Source organism: Amblyomma americanum, chromosome 10, assembly GCF_052857255.1.
Source record: "Amblyomma americanum isolate KBUSLIRL-KWMA chromosome 10, ASM5285725v1, whole genome shotgun sequence".
Lineage (NCBI taxonomy): Eukaryota > Metazoa > Arthropoda > Arachnida > Ixodida > Ixodidae > Amblyomma > Amblyomma americanum.
This window is the reverse complement of record NC_135506.1, coordinates 84076179-84098399: the sequence shown is the minus strand read 5'-3', so window position 1 is coordinate 84098399 and position 22221 is coordinate 84076179. Positions and strand designations below refer to the sequence as shown.

Below are 22221 nucleotides of genomic sequence, written 5' to 3'. Positions count from 1 at the left end.
AACTCGCACACAGAGAGGCAGGAGCTCCAGCATTGACTGCAACTCTACAAAGCTAGTACTTTCCAAGAATACCGCTCTCCTCAAGGAATGCTATCAATGCCTCAAGTGCTCGCTTTTGCAGGTCACATGTCGGCCACGGGCCTAAGAGCTTTCTCATACTTAAAGGTCTCTTGTGAAGAGCGCTCAAGTATCTCTTCAGTCGCGACCTGAGGTTGTCGTGCACTCGGCAATACAATAATAGGTGAGCCACATCCTCATTTTCTTAGCCGCACGCACACCTTGCGCTGTCTGCGCGGGCAATTCTATGAACTAAGTGCTTCGTGTAAGCCGTTCCTAAACGCAAGCGGTGAAGGAGCATTTATAAACTTCTGCTGATAGATAATGGAATATTAAACCGCATCAACGGATCAATGAAATGCAGATCAGAACCTTTATGGTTTGGCTCAAACTACATCTTTTCGTTCATTTCATTGCGCATGGTCTTCAAGAAACGGCGCAATGCACCTCTCGATAACGGAAGGCCAGAAGTGAGGGCATTGTAGTATGCTTGCCTAGCCGCTGCATCCGCCTCAGTGTTTCTAGGGATAAAGCAATGTCCGGGTATTCACTAGAAAACTATAATATGCTGCTTTTTGGTAGCCTTGGAAAATTCTTTGAGAACTTCGTATACCTGTCTAGCTTTCCACGGTACGGAACCAGAGCTGTCAAGTGATTTCATTGCGGATTGGGAATCACTAAAGATTACCAACCTACGCGGGTCTCGCACCGAGGAGATTAACTGGAGAGCCAAATAAATAGCGAAAATCTCAGCAGTCGTTGACTCTGTCGCGTGAGCCAGTTTACATGCCCGTCGCTCATTCAGGTGCGGAATCACAAATGCGGACGCTGATGAATTCTGAAGACTGGAACCATGAGTATGCACATGAATGTAAGTGGGATACCGCTTGTGCATCTGGTAAAGTGCTAACTGCTGAGCAGAGAATATTATCATGTCACGTCGTCTTCTGATTAACTATTCAACATACAACTGTATTTTAGGCGTAACTAAAAGCCATGGGGAATTTTCTGTCTCTTTTCCAAAATTCATTAGTTGGAAGAAACTGGCGGTGGTGTTTAAACACTTCGTGTATATGACTTCCATCCACTTCATGAGGCGCGAAAGCTAATGGGTGCCTCTCATGCTGGGTTATCAGGCGAAAAATGTGCCTGCAGGTCTCTGTTGTTCGTAACACTTCAAACGGAGGCTGCCATGCCTCAGAAATTACCAGAGCGCTGGAAGTTGATTGAGCAACTCCCCAAACGCATACGGAGACCCCTAGCTAACAGTCTTTGCAGGCGCTCCTCGGAGGTTCGCGACAGACCGTGAAGAGTCAGTGAGGAGTACGCAGTTTTGCGATAAATGAGTGCGTTGTTAACTGTAAGCAGCGATGACGAAGAACAGCCCCAAGACGTACCTGCAAGCCTGCGTAGCACGTTCACAAAAGAGTCCACCTGGTCTTCGATAGATTTTATATTATGAGCCCAAGAGAGTTCTCTGTCAAAAACTACACCCAGAAAATGGTGCTATTTAATAGACGCTAAACATTGACCATTGAGGCAAAAAAATAAATCCTTCTTCAGATCCTTGCGAGTAAAAGGTAGAACGGCTGTTTTTGCATGAGAGAGCATCATCCCTCTCTCTGTTAAAAAGCAGTCAATGGTATTAAGGCTTCCTTGCAAGGTAGACTGGGTGAGGCCTGCAGTTTTGCCAGCAACCCAAATGCAGACATCGTCGGCGTATAACGAACAGTGTAAGCCAGAAGAAAGCTTGCATGGCCAATCCGCCATCACGGAGTTAAAAAGGTCTTAGCACACTGCCTTGCGGCACTCCTTGCATTAGGCTATGTTCTGCGGTTTTTCCTTCACTTGACTGCATGAATATTTTCCTGCCATCTAAAAAGTTGGAAATCCAACGTAGCAGTCTTCCCCTCACACCGAGGTATAACAAACTTGAGAGCACATGAATATGACTTACAGTATCGAATGCAGGCTTGATATTCAAGAATACTGGGGCGGTGATATTGTCTTTGCTACGCTCATGCTCTACACATGTTACTAGGTCTATAATTGCATCCATAGTGCATTCATGTCTAAGAAATCCAGTCATGAACTCAGAAAAAACTCATATTTCATTACACCAACACTGAAGCCTGGCGTCTATAATATTCTCTATAACTTTGCATAAGCAGCTCGTCAGGCTCACTGGGCGAAAGGAGTCGAGAAGCAAAGGGGATTCATAAGGCTTTAAAACGGGAATGACACGCGCAATCTTCCATGACTGGGGAACCAATTCAGTGACCAACACATTGTTAAATATCCCCAAAAGTACTGCTGAGCCCTAGGGCTCAATATTTTGAAGCATTCCATAAAAAATGGCATCAGGCCCAGCAGTATTCTTTGAACGGCACAACGCAAGAGCACGTTTAAGCTAGCCGATTGTGAGTACAGAATTTATATAGGCACGTTGCGTATTGAAGCAAGCACTAACTTTTTCCTGCGCGCATGTAGCTAAGTTTTTTCATTCTTCGGAGTCGAAGCAAACGCCAGAACAAGTAATAAGTCGATAAAACTCATCAGCCAAGTCTGTTTCTACAATTTCCCGTGCCAATGCAAGAGCTCTGAAAGGGTTATTCTGAGAAACGATCCTGCTTAAGGAGCGGACCATCATCCTTGTCCTAGATACCGAAGTGTGAGGGGTCAATGTACAGCAGGAGTCATACCATTTTTTTCCTTTTTAATTGTTGCAGACGTTTACGCATTGACGAATGAATCCTTTGGGCCTCCCGATACGATTCTAAGGACCCGGATCGACGGTAAGCCCTTTCCGCTTTTCTTCGTAGTGCCCTCAGTGGCTCATACTTTCCATCAATACTTGTGAGCCCGTCAGGTATGGGTACTTCCTTGGTACAACTACCCAGGCTATCTTGCAAAAGCGAACTGAAATCAATACTGATGTTCTTAGGAACTTTTTGAGTCATGTTGTGACGAAAAGCTTCCCAATTTGTAAGTTTGGATTTACGTTGGACACCCTGACATCGTAAGCTAGGATGATTTACCAGTACCGGATAGTGATCACTTCCACGTGTCTCAATGCATGTGGTCCACCCCACGTCAGACACCAGATCTTGAGTGCATAGAGTCAGATCTAAACAGCTCGAATAACGAAAACCGCGAAGAAAGGTCAGAGAACCGTCGCTCAGAATACAAAAGTTACATTTCTCTGCAGCGCACTCAAGGACCCTTCCGCGGGTGTCACAGTGGTCACTGCCCCAAGCAGCATTATGAGCGTTAAAATCACCTCAAATCAATAAACGAGAGCCCGTTATTTTAAAGACATTCAATAAAACATTAACAGAGACGCGAGAATATGCTTGCAAGAAATTACTAATAACCGTAACGCAGACCTTATCGAAAGACACTTTGCAAGCCATGAACTCCGAAAAGTCAGAATCGCTGGACTGGATCAGGTAGGAGGGTAGGTCCTTCCCCACACACAACACCGCTCTACTCAAACCAGATGGACCTGATGATTTGTATTACACATAGTTCGAGAGGCGCAAATCGTCACCCACACCGGCTTCCTGTATGCACAACAAAGGAAAATTGTTTCGCTCAAGAAGTCCGTGAAAGTCAGCACTTTTTGCTCTTAAACTGTTTCCATTCCACTGAAAAACGCCGCATTTTGATAGCGGTTAGTGATAAAAAGTTCGCCCAATAGAGGACTTAGGAAGCTGAGCCAGTAGAGGTTCCACCAACAGCAAAGCCTTCACCTCCAGGAGGATGTATGCTTGCGGAATGGCTGTCAGAATAGGTCGAACTGCAGTGAACAGCACAGGTAGAATGAGCTGCACCACTGAGATTGAAGAGTTGACTCCGGCAACTGAGGCTGGTTGAGGTACCACTTGTGATGGCCGAGCAGAAGACCGCTGAAATCAGGCAGTTGAGGGACCCGGAATAGGACCACCACCTTGCACTTGACTGTCAGAACGCTCCCGAATAGTCCTCTTCAACGGGGAAGCGGTCAGCACAGCTGAAGAACTGGAGGTAGAATTCCGCACATTATGGCTTGAATTTTGTCTAGCAGACTTCTTCAGCACGGATGCATACGATAAAAATTTCGAAGCTTGGTGTTCGTCATGCTGCACTGGATTCACCACGTCCAGATTTGGAGGAGGAGAGTTTTTGCGAGGCGACCTGCCATGAAGTATTTCGTGATGCCACAGGTTTGAAGCAGCTATGTTTTGGGGACAACCCGAGAAAGAAGCGGCATGATTACAACCACAGTTCGCGCACTTTGGTTGCAGAAGCGATTTGCACTGGGTGTGTTCACGGCTATCCGAATCGCCAAATGGCCTAATCTCCATGTGGCCGAATCGCTGACAGTTGAAGCAGCGACGTGCTGGTTTAAGGTACTCTTGCACAGGATGACTAGTGAAGCCCAAAAACACCCTCTCTGGCAGTGGCAGTCTTCCATGATTGGGAGAATTATTAAGTATAGAGGACGGGATTCCCTTGCTCCATCCTGTTGACGCCGATACATAGTCTGTCGGCGTGCAGAGAACACTTCGGCATCCCCAAGAAATTCTAAAGTTGCTCATCGCTGTACTGGAGAGGAACGTGGCGGATTTTACAAACGTTTCTTGTGTAGTACTCCGGAATGGAAGGATTGACACCTAATTCAGCCACATCGGATAGCAACAGCAGACGCTTAGCTGATGCTACGAAATTAAAACATACAGAGAAGCTACCATCTGTATTTACACTGAATGACTTAATTTTCTCCTTTGTGGCAGAAACAATTTATGACGAAACTCTGGGTTCCCTTGCCAAAAGCTTCGGCCCTCTTGAGTAGGACGGAACACTACAGGAATCCCTTCCGGTCAATTTTTCTTGTAGGAGGCCAGCGTAAACGGGGCTTCATCACACTCTATATCCTCCGGCTCGCTCTGCACATCCTCTAAGGTGCTCTCGCTATAATTGTAAATTTCCCGGGGGCGAGGTTTTTTGTTCTCCACTTCCTCTTCTTCATCCTCTGCTGGAGGATGCGTTGTCATAGCTCCCGCTCCGTCAATCACCTGTAATGGTGGCTTGAGGATGTTATTCACCCCATGATGACCAGCCGGCACTTGACTACACTCAGGAATCGAATTCATTATGTCCAGGATAGCTCTCGAAACATGAGGCTGGGGAGACTGGGAGGTTAGGGGTTGGTCCTCAACCACCGCAGTGGCTGCGGAAGCGCGATATCAAAGACAGCGCACTCCATACCTCGCACTCCATGTACCGGAATTCAACTGGAACTCATGCTGGCCACATGAAGACGAGTGGGCTCATGAAACGGCGGTTAGGCACAAAATGTAAACAAAAACTTGACGGAGCGCACCAGAACAGCGACCGAACCAAACGAACCAAACCGAACGAAGCATTTAAATCGGCCTTGGAAGCTCCTTGCTGATGCACTAATCGCCTTAAAGAAAGAGCGTTAAAACGATATTCTTCTTAAGTAAGGAAATGCGAAGCAGAAAAAAAAAGTTACATGGGAACTTTCTTTAGTCATTTCCCAAATATGCTAACGTTTATTCCATTTCTCGGTGACAAGTGTGTCCGTAAGCATCGCCCTTCTGATCAAGGCTGCGTCCGGTTGCTGTCGCTAATCGCATCCGGGCTTCAACCACGATACTGAGCAACTGCACGGGCAAGTACGGAATAACACTTTATCTGACACCGTTAATTAGGCAACAGAGAAGCAACAGAAAATAGAGTGCAAAGTTATACACGCAGTCCTCCCCTTCAACTGGCCTAATGCCGTAATTCTCCTTTTCAGAAGGTGTTTCAGGAATACTTTTAAAAATCTACACAAGCAGAAAATAGTCAGAAAAATGGGAGGAAGGACGGGAGACGGGACAAACAATAGCGCTTAATTACATCTGAATATTTCATTCCATACGTTGCCATAGATACGCGAACACTTACATTAACAAGAAAATAGAGATTTGAGCGCCGTTTTTCTAAAGTAAAGCTATCGGGACAGTTCAATAGGGGGAGCGCTGGCACATTAGATTGCTGTTTTGTTTTGTGATTCGCGAGTGCTTTAAAAAGCTCTCGCTTGTAGAGATCGCTATACGTGCGGAACCCCTTCCAATTCTAGACCTCTGAAGCACATTTCCAGGATAAGACATGCACGGCGAGGGCCTTATATATATGTATATATATATATATATATATATATATATATATTGCCGCGAATATTTGCAGTGTGTTCGTTTTTCAAATCTGCCGCCACATCACTTTCTCGCTTTGTTTGCTACGCAAGACGCGACTAGATTTATCTCGATTGATCGCAGCCACGCAGAGCTGATTCTACGTTGTTCCGGAATGTTCTAGTAACTTTGCGCTCTTTATCTCGAAAGTTCGCTATCAGCTTTAAATTGAGCACGGCCGACAGAGGCCGGCATTCTGTTCGACGACCGCCGAGCACGCTTGTCGCTTCGCCGCCGCCGAGTGATTCAGTCCATTTTGGGTGCAAGTCAGCCCAATAAACAGTTCTTTTAGAAGACCCTTTCGTCCGCCTTCATCGCTGGTTCGACTGCCGTCACCACTACGTGACATCTGGTGGAGGTGCGGGGTAGCCTTCCATGTTCCGGACGCCCCCTTCAAGTCGTGAAGCCAGCCCTGAGCGCTTCGCACCCGAGGACGAGCCAGCCGACGTCTCCAGGGAGAGAAGCCTGAGTTCGGGAAACTGCCGGACCACACAAGACAGCGAAAAGACGCGGCTACGAGCACCGCAACCTCGCCGAAGATGTCGACACCGATCATACTGCAGCAGCCGCGGGTGCCGCCAACTTTCAATGGATCCCTAGGCGAAGACCCTGATGAATGGTTGGATCAATTTGAGCGCGTGGCGTCATTCAACAAGTGGGATGATGCGGCAAAAATTGGACATGTTCTTCGCATTGGATGGCTCCGCACGCACCTGGTACGAAAACTACGAGTCGTCCCTTACGACATGGGAGCTATTCAAGATAGAACTATTGAAGGTATTCACCAGTGTCGTGAGGAAAGAAAGAGCCGAACGACTCCTCGAGTCCAGGATCCAGCTTCCGAATGAGCCCGTCCGCGGTTACGTCGAAGAGGTGAAGCGCCTATTTCGCCGCGACGACCCCGGGTAGACCGAGGAAAAGAAAGTTCAGTTTTTAATGCGCGGCGTAAAAGAACAACTCTTTGCAAGCCTCGTCCGCCAGCCGCCAAAAACAGTCGAGGAATTCATGCAAGAAGCCTGCACGATTGAGAAGGCCCTCGACGTCCGAGCTCGGCAGTACAATCGTCCCTCCTCTGCCTGTGCAATCCGTTCGGACACGCCGGCCACCACCAGCGACAGCTTGCGGGAAGTTATCCGCGAAATCGTCCGAGAGGAGCTACGCAGATCAGTGCCATCCTCCCCACAGCCACAAGCAGCGACTCTGATGGACGTGGTACGGGAAGAAGTGCAACAGGCACTTGGCACCCCGACGGCCACAGAACCCCAGGCCATGACCTACGCCGCGGCAGTAAGGACTGCCCAGCCCCAACGACAACCCCCACGTCCTCCCCGAGATGAGCCACTTGTTCCACAACGCCGCCTCCCAGCCCCCGCCCACCCAGCCTATGAGCGACGCTCAAGCCACAGGAAATGCGACGCCTGGAGGACTTCCGACAACCGGCCGTTGTGCTTCCATTGCGGTGAGGCCGGCCATATTCTTCGTCACTGCCCGTACCGACGTATCGGTCTTCGAGGATTTGCCATTAACGCCCCACGACCACGCTTCGGACAACGTCCGCAGGAAATCGACGAGTACCTGCGGCGAGAAGAGTACACCCCGAACCGCTTTTTGCGCTCACCATCGCCGTCAACCTCGCGCTTTGCGTCGCCACGCCGCAGCTACGCAGCCGCTGTACGAGGAAGGTCTCCCAGCCCCCGTAGGGGAAACTGAAGGCAGCAACCTCTGGAGGTGAGGTTGCTCAAGAGCGAAACGCCGAAGATCCTCCACCGACCACGCCCTATGAAGACGCTGCACCCGCGACGCCGCATGAAGAACAGACACTCGCTGCACCGACGCCGCACACAATGAGAACCCCGACCACGACGCAGGCTGCCTTGAAAACGACGCCGCCACCCAGAAGAGCTTCGACCACACGCCCCAACCGCGACTCGCATACGCGACGAAGCCGTGACCCGACGCCAAGAGCGACGTGCAATGCAAGAGCCAGGACCTCTGACTTAGAAGTGACTATCGACGGCCGGAAAGTTACCGCTCTAGTCGACACAGGAGCCGATTACTCGGTGATCAATGAAACATTCGCTGAGCAGCCGAGAAAAGTCACAACGGCTTGGGACGGCCCACAAATTCGTACCGCAGGGGGGCACCTCATTACGCCATCAGGACGATGCACAGCGCGAGTGACTGTCAAAGGATATACCTACCCTGCGACCTTTGTTGTGCTACCGCAATGCTCCCGCGAAGTGATCTTGGGTATGGATTTCCTTAATGAGCATCAGGCGATCATCGACCTGCGATCCAAGCTGATCACGCTTTCGACGGACGAAGCCATCGCTTCGATGAAAACTCGGGAAAATCACGTTGCCCTGAGTGTCCTGGAGGAAGAAGTGAGCGTCCCACCCCGATCAAGCGTTGTCCTGACCGTAGGCGCCACGAAAGCCATTAACGCTGAAGCCATCATCGAGGGCAACATGCTGTTGCTCCTAGACCGAGGAATCAGCATCGCAAGAGGCATCGCACATATGCGCAATGGCCAGGCCGAAGTACTACTGACTAACTTCAGCGAAGAATACCGGCACATTAACAGAGCAACGACGATTGCTTTCTTCGACGAAATATCTTACGTACGAGACTCCTTCGCCCTCTCCGACCAATCCGCAGAAGATTCGCCTGACCAAGAGAACTCGCCCACTTTCGACATCAACACAGCCCTGCACCGGAACAGACAAGATCAGATCCGCAATCTGCTTCAAAGCTACAGTGAGTGTTTTTCGACATCGCCGAAGGTGCGACAGACGCCAATTGCCAAGCATCGAATTATAACGGATCAACACGTCCGACCTCTCCGTCAAAGCCCCTACCGTGTGTCACCGCGAGAACGACAAGCCATCCGGGACCAAGTCGAAGAAATGCTTCGCGACGACGTCATCCAGCCTTCAAACAGCCCATGGGCGGCACCGGTTGTTCTAGTGAGAAAGACGGCTCACTTCGATTCTGCGTGGATAACCGCCGCTTGAACAACATAACAAAGAAGGACGTCTACCCCCTCCCCCCCCCCCATCGACGACACACTGGACCGCCTTTGCAACGCCAAATATTTCTCATCGATGGACCTCAAGAGCGGCTACTGGCAAATTGAGGTCGACGAAAGAGATCGCTAGAAGACAGCATTCATCACTCCGGATGGGCTGTTTGAGTTCAAGGTGATGCCATTTGGTCTCTGTTCCGCACCAGCGACGTTTCAGCGAGTAATGGATACAGTGCTGGCAGGCCTGAAGTGGCAAATTTGTCTGGTATATTTATATGACGTCGTTGTCTTCGCCTCGAACTTTGAAGAGCACCTCAAAAGACTTCGAAGAGTACTAGACGCAATCAAGTCGTCTGGCCTAACCTTGAAAGCAGAGAAATGACCCTTTGCTTACGAATAGCTTCTGTTTCTAGGCCACATCGTTAGCAAGGAAGGAGTACGCCCAGACCCGCAGAAAACAGCTGCTATTGAACAGTTTCTACCGCCGGCCGATAAGAAAGCAGTGCGTAGATTTCTCGGACTGTGCGCATACTACCGACGATTTGTGAAAAACTTTTCGCGCATCGCCGAGCCCCTGACCCAACTGACGAAGGCAGACGTTCCGTTTAAATGGGAAGCGCCGCAAGCAGAAGCCTTCAAGGAACTTCAGCGTCGATTACAGTCCCCACCGATCCTTGCGCATTTTGATGAAAACGCCGATACTGAAGTTCATGCCGACCCAAGTAGCGTGGGACTAGGCGCCGTCCTCGTTCAAAAAAGAGACAAGCTGGAGAAAGTCATCGCATACGCTAGCCGTTCCCTTTCCAAGGCCGAGGCTAACTATTCGACAACTGAGGAGTGCCTTGCCATCATATGGACTACGTCCAAATTCCGCCACTACCTCTACGGACGGCCGTTCAAGGTGGTCGGCGACCACCACGCGCTCTGCTGGCTTGCCAATTTCAAGGACCCCTCTGGCCGACTCGCTCGATGGAGCCTGCGTCTCCAGGAGTTTGACGTCACCGTCGTTTACAAGTCCGGACACAAGCACTCTGACGCCGATTACCTCTCACGAGCCCCTGTAGATGCACCGCCGTCGGACGACGATGAGGACGCCTTCCTGGGACCCATCAGCCCCAGCTCTTTTGCTCAGCAGCAACGCTCGGACCCCGACCTAAATGTCCTCATCGAGTACCTGGAAGGCAAGGTTTCTTCACCCCCCGCTTCATTCAAGCGAGGACTGTCTTCCTTCTGTGTGCAGAATGAGGTCCTTGTGAAGAAGAACTTTACAGCGAACAAAACAGCCTACCTCCTTGTTGTACCTACTTGTCTCCGCGAAGAAGTTCTACAGGCTTCACACGACGAGCCGACAGCTGGACTACTCGGGTTTACTCGCACCCTCCGCCGCATTCAAGACAAGTATTACTGGCCCCGACTGTCTGCCGATGTCGCACACTATGTGAAAACCTGCCGAGATTGTCAGCGACGAAAGACTCCTCCCACACGACCAGCAGGATTTCTTATCCCCATTGAACCTCCCTCAAGGCCCTTTCAGCAGATTGGCATGGACTTGCTTGGCCCTTTTCCAACGTCAACATCTGGAAATAAGTGGATCATCATAGCGACCGACTACCTGACCCGCTACGCCGAGGCGAAAGCCCTACCGAACGGAACAGCAGCAGAAGTCAACAAATTTTTCGTGGAGTGCATTCTTCTTCGACACGGCGCCCCCGATGTGCTCATCACGGGCAGAGGAACAGCATTCACGGCGGAACTAACTCAAGCCATCCTGCGCTACAGCCAAACCAGCCACCGGAGGACAACTGCATACCATCCGCAGACCAACAGACTGACCGAGCGCCTGAACAAAACCATCGCCGATATGCTCGCTACGTATGTCGATGCCGAACACAAAACCTGGGATGTCATCCTGCCTTACGTCATCTTTGCCTACAACACCGCAGTGCAGGAGACCACCCAGATGACGCCTTTTAGGCTCGTCCATGGCAGGGAGGCCACGACCACGCTAGACGCCATGCTGGCCAACGTTAGAGAAGAAGAGATCGTCGACGTTGCCGCCTACCTTCAACGCGTAGAAGAAGCTCGAAGGCTTGCCCGATTACGGTTCAAAGATAAGCAGCGGTCCGATGCCAGACGCTACAACCTACGAAGACGCAATGTGGAATACAAGCCAGGAGACCAAGTCTGGGTGTGCACGCCCATTCGCCACCGTGGATTGAGTGAAAAGCTTTTGCGCCGCTATTTCGGCCCCTACAAGGTTCTTCGTCGGCTGGGTGAACTGGATTATGAAGTTATCCCTGACGCAATGACTGCATCCCAGCGACGCCGCGTACGACCAGAAGTTGTCCATGTAGTCCGTCTGAAGCCGTATTATGCGCGCTAAAGGCCGCTGCATTTCCATGCTCTATTTTCGCAAGATCCGTTTTTTTTCCTTACTAGTCGCATTATTTGTTTTAACGCATCGGGTCGATGCTTCTTTGAGAGGGGAGTAATGCCGCGAATATTTGCAGTGTGTTCGTTTTGGCAGCAGCGGCGGCAGCAGCCAAGTCGACCAACTGTGAACGTTGTTCTACTGCATTTTTGCAGGGTCGACAGATGTGTACATCGATGTTCGTGTGATCAGCTACCGCACCTTGATTCAAGAGAGGAAAGAGGGCAAATCTTGACGATACCGGCCGACGCCCTGCCTGCAGCTGCGCAACATCTCTCGGAGCATCGTGACGTCAACGTGCCCAAGCATGTCGCTGTCAAGCGTATAAGAAGGACGGAACCACCCTCGGCTGAGCTTTTTGGCAGCAGCGGCGGCAGCAGCCAAGTCGACCAACTGTGAACGTTGTTCTACTGCATTTTTGCAGGTTGGTCGAAAATTCCTCTGTATTATTCTTACCTTTCTTCGTTACCCTTGCTGCTGCTACTGCTACTGCTGCTGCCGCTGCTGATCTGTCGCTGTAATTTGATCTGTTTCTCTCGTAGTTCGCGGCTAAATACGCGTGTGTGAAATTGTGCTTGTATGCTGCCATGCCTGCGGAGGTGTGTTCGGCCTGTAATGACGATTGCCCAGATGACGAGGGCTTTCCATGTGTGGTTTGCACTTATATGTATCACTTCGGAAAGTGCTCAGGAGTTGCTGAATCAACGTTCAGGTCAAAGGGTGAAGCATGGCGTAAGGCGTGGCGCTGTCCAACATGTCGGCATGCAGGCGCAAGGGGCAGCCAAAGTGGCAGGTCGAACACGGAGCAGGAAACTGATTATGCCAGCTTGTTCATGAGCATAAATGACAAACTGGAACAGCTTATGACATTGAAGTGCACGGTGGAGAACATTGTGCAGTCGGTGCAAACAATGTCAGATCAGTATGACACAATTCTTCAGCACATTACCCGCCAAGATAAGGACATAGCCGAATTAAGGAAACGGGTTGACGCTATAGAAAGCAGGGAACCCTTGCTTGACTCTGAACAGATAATGAAGGATATTAATGACCTTGAGTGGCAGAGCAGAAAATTAAACCTCGAATTCCATGGAATTTCAGAAAGTGAAAATGAAGACCTGTTGTCGAAGGTTAACGCTGTTACGAGCAAGGTGAGCCTGCCCGCGCTGACTGTGAGCGATGTGGCCGCTGTGCATCGATTGCCAGCAGCTAAAGATAAGGTCCCAGCGATTCTTGTCCGGTTTTCAAGACAATCACACAAAGATCTGTTCTTGAGCAAGAGGGCAGAACTGAACCAAATGAAAACAAACTGCTTTGTGCTCGAGAACTTGACAAAAAGGAACAAGGAGTTGCTTAGGGACGCAAAAAACTGGGCAAAAAACAACTTCAAGTACGTTTGGCACAGAAATGGGAAAATTTTTGTCAGACAGCGAGACGGGGCGAATGCAATTCATGTTGCGTGTACAGCAGATTTGGATAAAGCTGCTTAGCTTTATTACGTGTTCCTTTTTCGTTAGTCTTTTTCAGTTTCAGTTTTGTCAGTGACAGCGTCAAGGTGCAATTCCTTCATTGCACATGGCGTTGGACACTTCTGATTGTGTAATGCCAAGTGAATTTCTGAATGTTTGCGGATCTCAGAACCCGCAATCATTTAGTGTATTTCATTTAAATGCTCGTTCAGCGGTGGCTAAGACAGCCGATCTCGAGTTGCTTTTTACGCAGTTAGGCTTTGATTTTGATACGGTCATGCTGACCGAAACTTGGTATACTGAACATAACAATGTATTCAAGCTTCCTTTGTATGACTCACACTTTATCAATCGGACGAACAGTCGCGGTGGTGGCGTACTATTGATGGTAAAAAAACATTTTCAATCTGAAGTGTTGCATGAATTTTCTTTTGTCCACCCTGATTATGAAGTCCTGTCTCTTGTTATCGAAAGGAAGGTTGTGGCAGTTATCTATCGCCCCCCAAGCGGAAACTTAAAATCCTTTTTTTCCTTTCTCGACTTTTTCTTATCTTTTATAAGCGAAAACAAATACGATGTCATTTTAGGTGGTGATTTCAATATCAACTTCCTTGTAGACAACCCCACGAAAATTGAATTTGAAAATCTATTAAATTCCTTCACTGTTCAGAACGTGATTTCCAATCCTACACGTGTTACACTGCAGTCTGAATCACTAATTGACCTATTTATAACCAATACGCACATGCCTGTCCTGAACGCAGGTGTAATAAATACAGATATCAGTGACCACCGCGCCACTTTTATGTGCATTCCGAAAAGTAAATTTCCTAATAGAAAAGTGACAACTAAATTATTTAGAGATATTTCGACAAAAAAACTGAACACTTTCAAAGAGGAAGTTAATAGTCATGATTGGAGTGACGTTCTCAATGAAACAGCTGCTGAAAGGGCTTACGCTTTGTTTTTAACGACCTTTTTACGTATATACAACAAGTGTTTTCCTTATAAACATGCAGAGAAACGTAAGAACATTAGGAAGCCATGGATTACACCTGAATTGCTGAAGAAAATTCGTAAAAAAGGACAAGCTTTACAAAAAGTTTGAAAAAACACGAGACCCTGACATATTTAAAGCGTTTAAAGTGTTTCGAAATAAACTGACAACGGAAATACGGAGAGCGCGCGATCAATATTTTTGTGACAAGTTTTCCTCTATGAATAAGTCAGATGAATTATGGAGGAAACTGAATGCACTTCTGGGCAGGTCTTCAGGTTCAAGCCCAATAACAACAATTCAGAATGGGGGTAAGGAATTGACCGGCATTGACTTAGCTAATGCATTTAACAGCCACTTTACAGATATAACTAGTAATTTCGTCGATTCAAATACTCTTAATACTCGAAACGAGAAATCTATGTTCTTAACGCCAATATCAGAGTCAGAGGTGATATCGGTTTTCATGGGCTTAAATAACAGTAAAAGTGCTGACGCAGACGACATTGTAATAAAACCAGTAAAGTATGTGATAGAAGACATAGCAAGGTGCTTAACTCAAATATATAACCTTTGTTTATCTCAAGGACTATTTCCGAAGCAAATGCAGCTTGCCAAAGTGAGTGTACTGCACAAGAAAGGAAGTAAGAATGAATTTACAAACTTTAGACCCGTGTCAATACTTCCAGTTTTTTCTAAAGGATTTGAAAAAATGATTCTCTCTAGAATAACAAATTTTAGTGAACAATGCAATATTCTTCACGACGCGCAATACGGCTTCAGAAAACACAGATCAACAGAAATGGCACTGCTGGAGCAAAAGGAATTTGTTCTAGAATCTCTCGAAAACAAAGAAGTAGCCCTTGGGGTATACGTCGATTTCACAAAAGCTTTTGATTACTTAAATCACTCTATCCTACTGAAAAAACTTGAAATGTACGGCTTCCGTGGAACTGTGCTATCGCTTTTGACATCCTACCTAAATGATCGAAACCAGTACGTATATTTAATTGGCTACTCGTCCCATGTATTGCCCACTTCTGCAGGTGTGCCTCAGGGGAGTATTCTTGGCCCATTTCTTTTTAATTTGTACCTAAATGACATCATAAGCATCGATCCCACGATAAAATTTGTCATTTACGCGGATGATGTGACACTGTTGTTCACTGCAGCTAGCGCAGATGAGGTCATCACTAGAGCGAACAAAAGTCTTGAGAAATTAGACATATGGGCCAAACTGAACAAATTAAAAATAAACGTTAGTAAAACGAAGGCTGTCCTATACCGTGCGAAACAGAGACATAGACAGAGACATTAAGTTGAACAACTCAAAGATAGAGATAGTAAACACATTCAAAATACTTGGAATATATTTCACCGAAAATATGACGTGGGACAATCACGTGAGCCACGTTATCTCAAAACTATCTTGCATCGTGGGAGTAACGTACGCAAACAGATATACTCTACCTCCAAAGGTTAAACATTTATTCTACAATGCACTATTCCACTCACACATAAACTATTGCCAACTAGTCTGGGGGAATACAACCAAAGGAAATTTGCAAAAAATTCTGACATTGCAGAAAAAAATGTTAAGAAACATTGAAAACGTCCCCAGAAGTCACACTTCCCACCTTTTGTTCTCGAAATATTGCATAATGAAAATAGACAGCCTATACTCGCACGGCTTGTGTTCGCGTTATAGGATTGAAATAAAAAACAACACTCATTGTCTATTACGGTTGGCATCTCTTTGTAAAAGGACACTAGCTTATGAATATAGAAGCACACAGCCTTGGTTAGTAAAAACGTGCAGGACAGATTATGGACGACAAATGATAAACAGATTGCTACCACACTTGTTAAATATCTGTTACAGAAACGGTATCACTCCCGAGTTAACTTCAAAAAGAGAACTGAAATTACTGTTCATAGAAAACAATTCCTTCATATGATGGGGTATTTCTAGCATTTTGCATATGTACGCTGTACCTTTCCTTGAGCAACGCTTTTCTGTTCATGCGCATTGTTTTCTTCGTCGCTTTCCTTTACTTATGTAACGTTCTTGTTTTTTCGGGCTTTTTCCGGCATGTACTTTCGCTTATCACCGGTGTATCATACAGTTCAAATTAGAATTGTTTTGTTTATTTTCCTTGTACAAGCCGATCTGACTTTGTAAACAAAGCATTTCTGTATTTTGATTTGTGTTGTTATTATGCCGCTCTGCCATTATTTTATTTTATTTTATTATTTTTTTTGTCCTCTCTTTTGTTTCTTGAATTTTTTGTAATCTGGGGAGCTGGGGACTAGTCAAGCTGAATTTTCAGCTTTTTTTCCCCGCACTCCATCACTTCATGAGTGAAATAAAGAATTTATTTATTTATTTATTTGTTTATTTATTTATTTATTTATTTATCACTTTATCGCTTTGTTTGCTACGCAAGACGCGACTAGATTTATCTCGATTGATCGCAGCCAGGCAGAGCTGATTCTACGTTGTTCCGGAATGTTCTAGTAACTTTGCGCTCTTTATCTCGAAAGTTCGCTATCAGCTTTAAATTGAGCACGGCCGACAGCGGCCGGCATTCTGTTCGACGTCCGCCGAGCACGCTTGTCGCTTCGCCGCCGCCGAGTGATTCAGTCCATTTTGGGTGCAAGTCAGCCCAACAAACAGTTCTTTTAGAAGACCCTTTCGTCCGTCTTCATCGCTGCTTCGACTAGGCAGCAAAAGAGAATTCTCGGACAGTTTCCGCCCTCGCCGTTAGATGACGTTCCACGTCACACTCGCGGTATTACAGGACGTGCTACGTCCACCGCTATGAACGAGGATGGCGCTAGTGAACACTCTCAAGGTTCGCTTACACGCAAACCATAAATACCCACAAAAGCAGCAGATTGGACAGCCGTCGCCGTAGCTCAGTTGGTAGAGCACGGACGCGATATTCGGAGGTCGTAGGTACGGATCCCACCAGCGGCATGGTTGTTTTTTCTGCTGCTCTATAAGTATTTTCTTTAAGCGACAGATTAATTGAAATGTTAGTCTGCCATTGATTCGCACTACAAATTAAATGAATAGAAACATTCTCCTATGCACATTGGTCTCGGTGACTGTTGGCTTCCTTCATGCATTTTTCAAACGAGCCCTATATATATATATATATATATATATATATACATATATATATATATATATATATATATATATATATATATATATATATATATATATATATATATATATATATATATATATATATATATATATATATATATATATATATATATATATATATATATATATATATATATATATATATATATATATATATATATATGTATATATATATGTATATATATAAAGGCAAGGCTGCACCGCCATTGCTTGGCAGAAAGTGATAGAGCACTCAGTACGTGTGGGTACTGACATCAACGTAGCCGCCTGCTTGGGCCAAGCAGTGGCCTGCAGTATTCTGAAATAAATAAATAAAAAAAGAGTCACGCAGATCTTTGGTAAGAAGGAAAACTGAATGGTGGTGTCTTGAGGGTACTTTAATCTTGCGTTCTTCGCGCAGTTCGTTTGGAGGCCATACGCCGAAACTCATAACGAGGGAACTTAACCCGCCTTGCTTCTACAATAGACACGACAAGTCGAATGCTTCTTCTCGCATTTGTATCATGTTAGTGCTTTCTCGTTCGCCTTTCTAACTCCTTTCTAACAAGTTTTCTTCTGAGAATATAAACGCATCTTGCACCTTACAACGGTCATCTTCATCCTGTGGCTTACAGCATGCATATAAGGCCTCACTAGAGTCATTGCAAAACTTTTTGAAGAAGTTTTTGACCAGGCTGGGCGACACATGTAGCTAAAAAGCTAGTGGTCTAAGAGGCTGAGGACGATGTCTCAATATTCAGCGCGCGTTGTCTCTGTGCTGGAACCTCGAAACTTTCAAGGGTGCACACTGGCACAACCGGCTGATGGCATTCCTAATGGCACTAATGGCTAAATAAGCATGGCATGTGGTGCAGGATACGTCCACAGGCTTTTCTGGATTTGGGGACCGTACGGGTACCAAAGGCGGTCTTCGCTCAATAACAGATGTCGAGAAGTTGGAGTTTACCCCTGCAGCTGCACCGTTGGTGAAGACGGCGTTACTGAGCGTAGCAGAAGACCAAACCGAAAGCTTATAAAAATGTTTTGAGAAGCCGTCGTGCGGAGCACTGAAGGTCATAAAATAGTTCCCAAGGAATTAAGCACGTGCTCAGCTTTTCTTCTATGTACGTCCTCGTTGTTTCCAGTCAGCGCGTGCGCACAAAGGGTCACTGAAGAAGGGCCCGTGACAGGAACCACACAGTACACATCTCGCTATAGGCATACAGCGCATCCTCTAAATCCCCAAAAGGAGAACGCAAATTGAAGGAGATGGAATAAGTAAAATTAAGCGAGAAAAAAATTACTTTCCACAGCACAAACTAGCACTTAAGGAAAAAAATCCTGCGCATCTTTGTGAAAATCTTTTAAGTACACTCTAAACAAAAGGTGTAAAAAGGGAGTAAAATTGTCCTTTAGCACACATCCTTTTATAAAAGGGCGTGCGCTAGAGGACAGTTTACTTCCTTTTAGCACCCATGTAGGTGTATTTGTGTTTAGAGTGTAGCCTTCCGGCCAGGTGCTTTGTACATCGAACGCTATTCAGATTGGGGCATCCGTTGCACTATCCAGGCTTTGAAGCCGAGAAGAAGACGATGCTTAAATGGTAAACTGGGAAGCGAGGGCATCATGCACATGAATTCGTGCCTTGCAACTGCACAGGCGCATTTTGGTGGGCTAATCACGCCTTTAAGCAAGGCATACGACGTGTGTGGGCGCGAAAACGAAGACCTCAAGACAAAACAATGCCCTTCTAATTAATACATGCTTCTTCTGTGCGCAAATACAGCTCAAATACACATTTCTCTTGGACCAAACAGAAGCATATTGCAAAGAGGGTTTGGCTACGCACTGCAGTTTTTCTCACACACTGTGACCATCGTAAACTTCCACACAGCCTATATCTGGTTTCTAGCTTCCTATGCACGTTCATTTAGTAGTAAGACACTCCATCGAGCGCTCAGCTCCGGAAAATGGGAATACACATCACGCCTCACTTGAGAATCCGGGTGTGAGCTCTCACCTTTTCGAATTGGGAACTGCTGGCCGCACTGCTCAGGCACCAGTGCACCGATCACCCAGATATTTATCTTCTTCTTCCACAGAAAGGACCACGCGCTATGCGCCGCACCGGCACCTTCGAATGCCTCTTTTACGGGTCGGGCGATCTGCGCTTTTACCCAAAACTCGTGGTGAAGACCGACTTTCTGTGGCTGGCGATTCGTAGCTGCTTCTTGTGAGAATCAGCACACTGAAATACACTCTCATGCGCGTCGTGCTTATGTATAAGCTTGTTGGTATTGCATGCACTAAGTCGCAGAATATCATGCAGAGCATAGTCCCTGAGAATTTATTCTAACGACACCTCAAGAAAAGCTGTTGCACAGAAATACACGAAAAGAAAAAAAATGACCCAAACTAAAATCGTGGTCACAAAACAAGCTTCCAATATAAAAAAATAGAACTACAGGTAGCAAAGAGAAAATATAAAACTGTGGAATACAAAGAGGAACAACGCCTAACTAACAACGCACAGGAGGTTAGGATCGAGAGGTGTACAGAAAACGCAACACGATTTCAAAAGTCAACCCAACATAGAATGTGTTTTTTCTCTCTTCTCTCAAGCAGCCAACAGTAATGCCCGCATCCAGCAGTTGCATTATGCACTCCATGAGTATTAACCACCCCGGTGCTCAATGGTTATGGTGCTCAGCTGCTAAGCCGAAAGATGCACGTCATGAAATGTGTCGTGTTTGGCGTGCGTAGAGCGCAGAAGGGCGCACGCTCGCGTCAACATATCGTATTCGATGCAAAAAGCCATTTTTAGGCTCGGGTAACTTTTTAGTCTGCTCACTTTTTGCACAATGCTCTGGCACAAAATAGGGGCTGTGTGTCACGTTGGAAACGTTCGAAATAAAAACGCCATACGATTTTATTCTGCGCGGCTGCATGATAGATTTGCAGATTACTTAGCCCTCGCGCTGACCTCGCACTATTTGGTGCGGTGCGCCGGTGAAACAAAGGCAAGAAGCATTCTGCACAACTACTCAATCCTCTCTAAAGGCGATAATATTCCAAAGCGTATAATGCGAAACGGCGACATATCGTACTGCTGCAATATTTGTCTTTAGTGCTTTAAAAGTTCTCAAGGCACTTGCGTTCGGTTGTCTGCCGAAATATCACCGCGCAAGCAGGTGGACGCAGCGGCGAGTTTATTGAGCGAAGATTTGCCGCAGAATTGTTGGGTCAAGCGCATAGGGCTCTCAAATGTTCTTGTTTTGGCTAAAGAGGCTGAGATGTGCGGGTGCGACGCTTTTCGTGCTTTTAGTATGCGCAGAAGGCTGACTGAAAGTTTTCTTTTTTTTAAGTTAAAAGTTTGAAGATGAGCGCTGATTTAATGCACCTGTGCCTCGTTCTAAAAATTTGTTTTTGCTCGTGCTAGTTCACACACCACGCATTCGCATTTAAAGGAAGTGCATTTTGGTTGTGCACAAAATATGTATGGTTGGCGTTTGAGATAATGCTAGCTCTTTGCGGACGCAGGGATTCAAAATACTTTGTATCCGCCATGGGAGCGCGATGCTTTGTCGCTAAGACCGCGCCGACTAAGACGAAATGCAAAAACACCCGTGTGCTGTGCGATGTCAGCGCACACCATTCAGAACTATGGTGCCACATAAAGGTACACTAAACGGAAATATCAAACAGAACGGATGGATTATTGCTCGGGATCACTACCGACGGTTTTTTTTTTTTTACGCGGAAAACCGGCTGCGTTGCTAAGAAAACCACAAATGAAAGTTCCGAATCCCGCCCACATTTAAAGCGCCTGCTGCCGCCGCGGTGGCTCAGTGGCTACGGTCCTCGTATTCGATCCCGTCCGCGGCTGTCGTATTTGCACGGAAGAGAAGGGCGACTAATCTCATATCAAGAAGTAACTCAGCACTACAGGCAGCACCGCAGGCAACTTCCCGCGCCCAGTGTGAAGTTTAATAATCAGCAAGCGGTGGCGTGGAGACAATCCAAACAGGCGTCTACCCGCACCCAATATTAATTAAGTATATTATCCCGGAAATTGAGGATGACAAATGTAAGAAATGTAGAGTGAGAGGTACCCTCGACCGTATTATTTGGGAGTGCACACAATCCCCAGGCAGTGGGAATAAAATAGATAGTAGAGGCGCCTGGGAGACCTCGCTGTGTAGCCCGGACCCTGAGCACCAGCTCCTCGCCGTCCGATTGGCTGAAGAGGCCCGGGATTCAAGAAATCCAGGCCAGCATCTGACGCGGGGAACCTGTCCACCCCATTCCCTCCTGGCCCTCATCTCTCGAATGAGAGGGAGAGGCCGAGGGTAGGATGAGGTCGTCTTCTTCTGTTGGAGAATTCAGTATTTCACTCATTCACTCGACGGTGGTTAAATGATAGAGGTCCGTGTACTGTGCGACGTCAGCGCACATTAAAGGACAACTGCGCAGACTTCAGAAATCGACAAGCTTAAAGGCGTCGAATGTGTGAAACTTCTTCCTGGCCCTACGGGGCTGGGATCTGGGGGCTCCCGCACATGTGGCGGGGCTCCTTGTCATCTGGGGTATCTGTTGCTAAACTGTCGTCATCGCTACAGATGACGCGGTTGTTGCGATGCGCGTCCTTTTGTTCAATCTTTCCTCTCACGTCTCTTTTAACTCTCCTATACTGTCTGCGCGCGGCAGCGATTGTGGCCCAGCTTCAGCCAGTGGGCAGGCCCATGCACATTCCTTTTCACTCTTTCTGCAGTCGCAACAACAGTCCTTTTGGGCTAGCAGTAGGAATGGTGACGTAAGAGGCGATTAAAATCGCAATTCTCTTCAA

General features: G+C 47.0%; 1 protein-coding gene across 1 annotated transcript in view; it reads right to left on the bottom strand.

Moving 5' to 3' along the window:
* LOC144106513 (uncharacterized) overlaps positions 1-19461 on the bottom strand; it is a 90330-nt gene extending 70869 nt beyond the window's left edge. Inside the window, exon 1 of the mRNA XM_077639356.1 lies at positions 19396-19461. The gene's annotated coding sequence lies outside the window, so the exon portion shown is untranslated. The remainder of the gene's footprint in view (positions 1-19395) is intronic.
* Positions 19462-22221: the final 2760 nt, after the last annotated feature.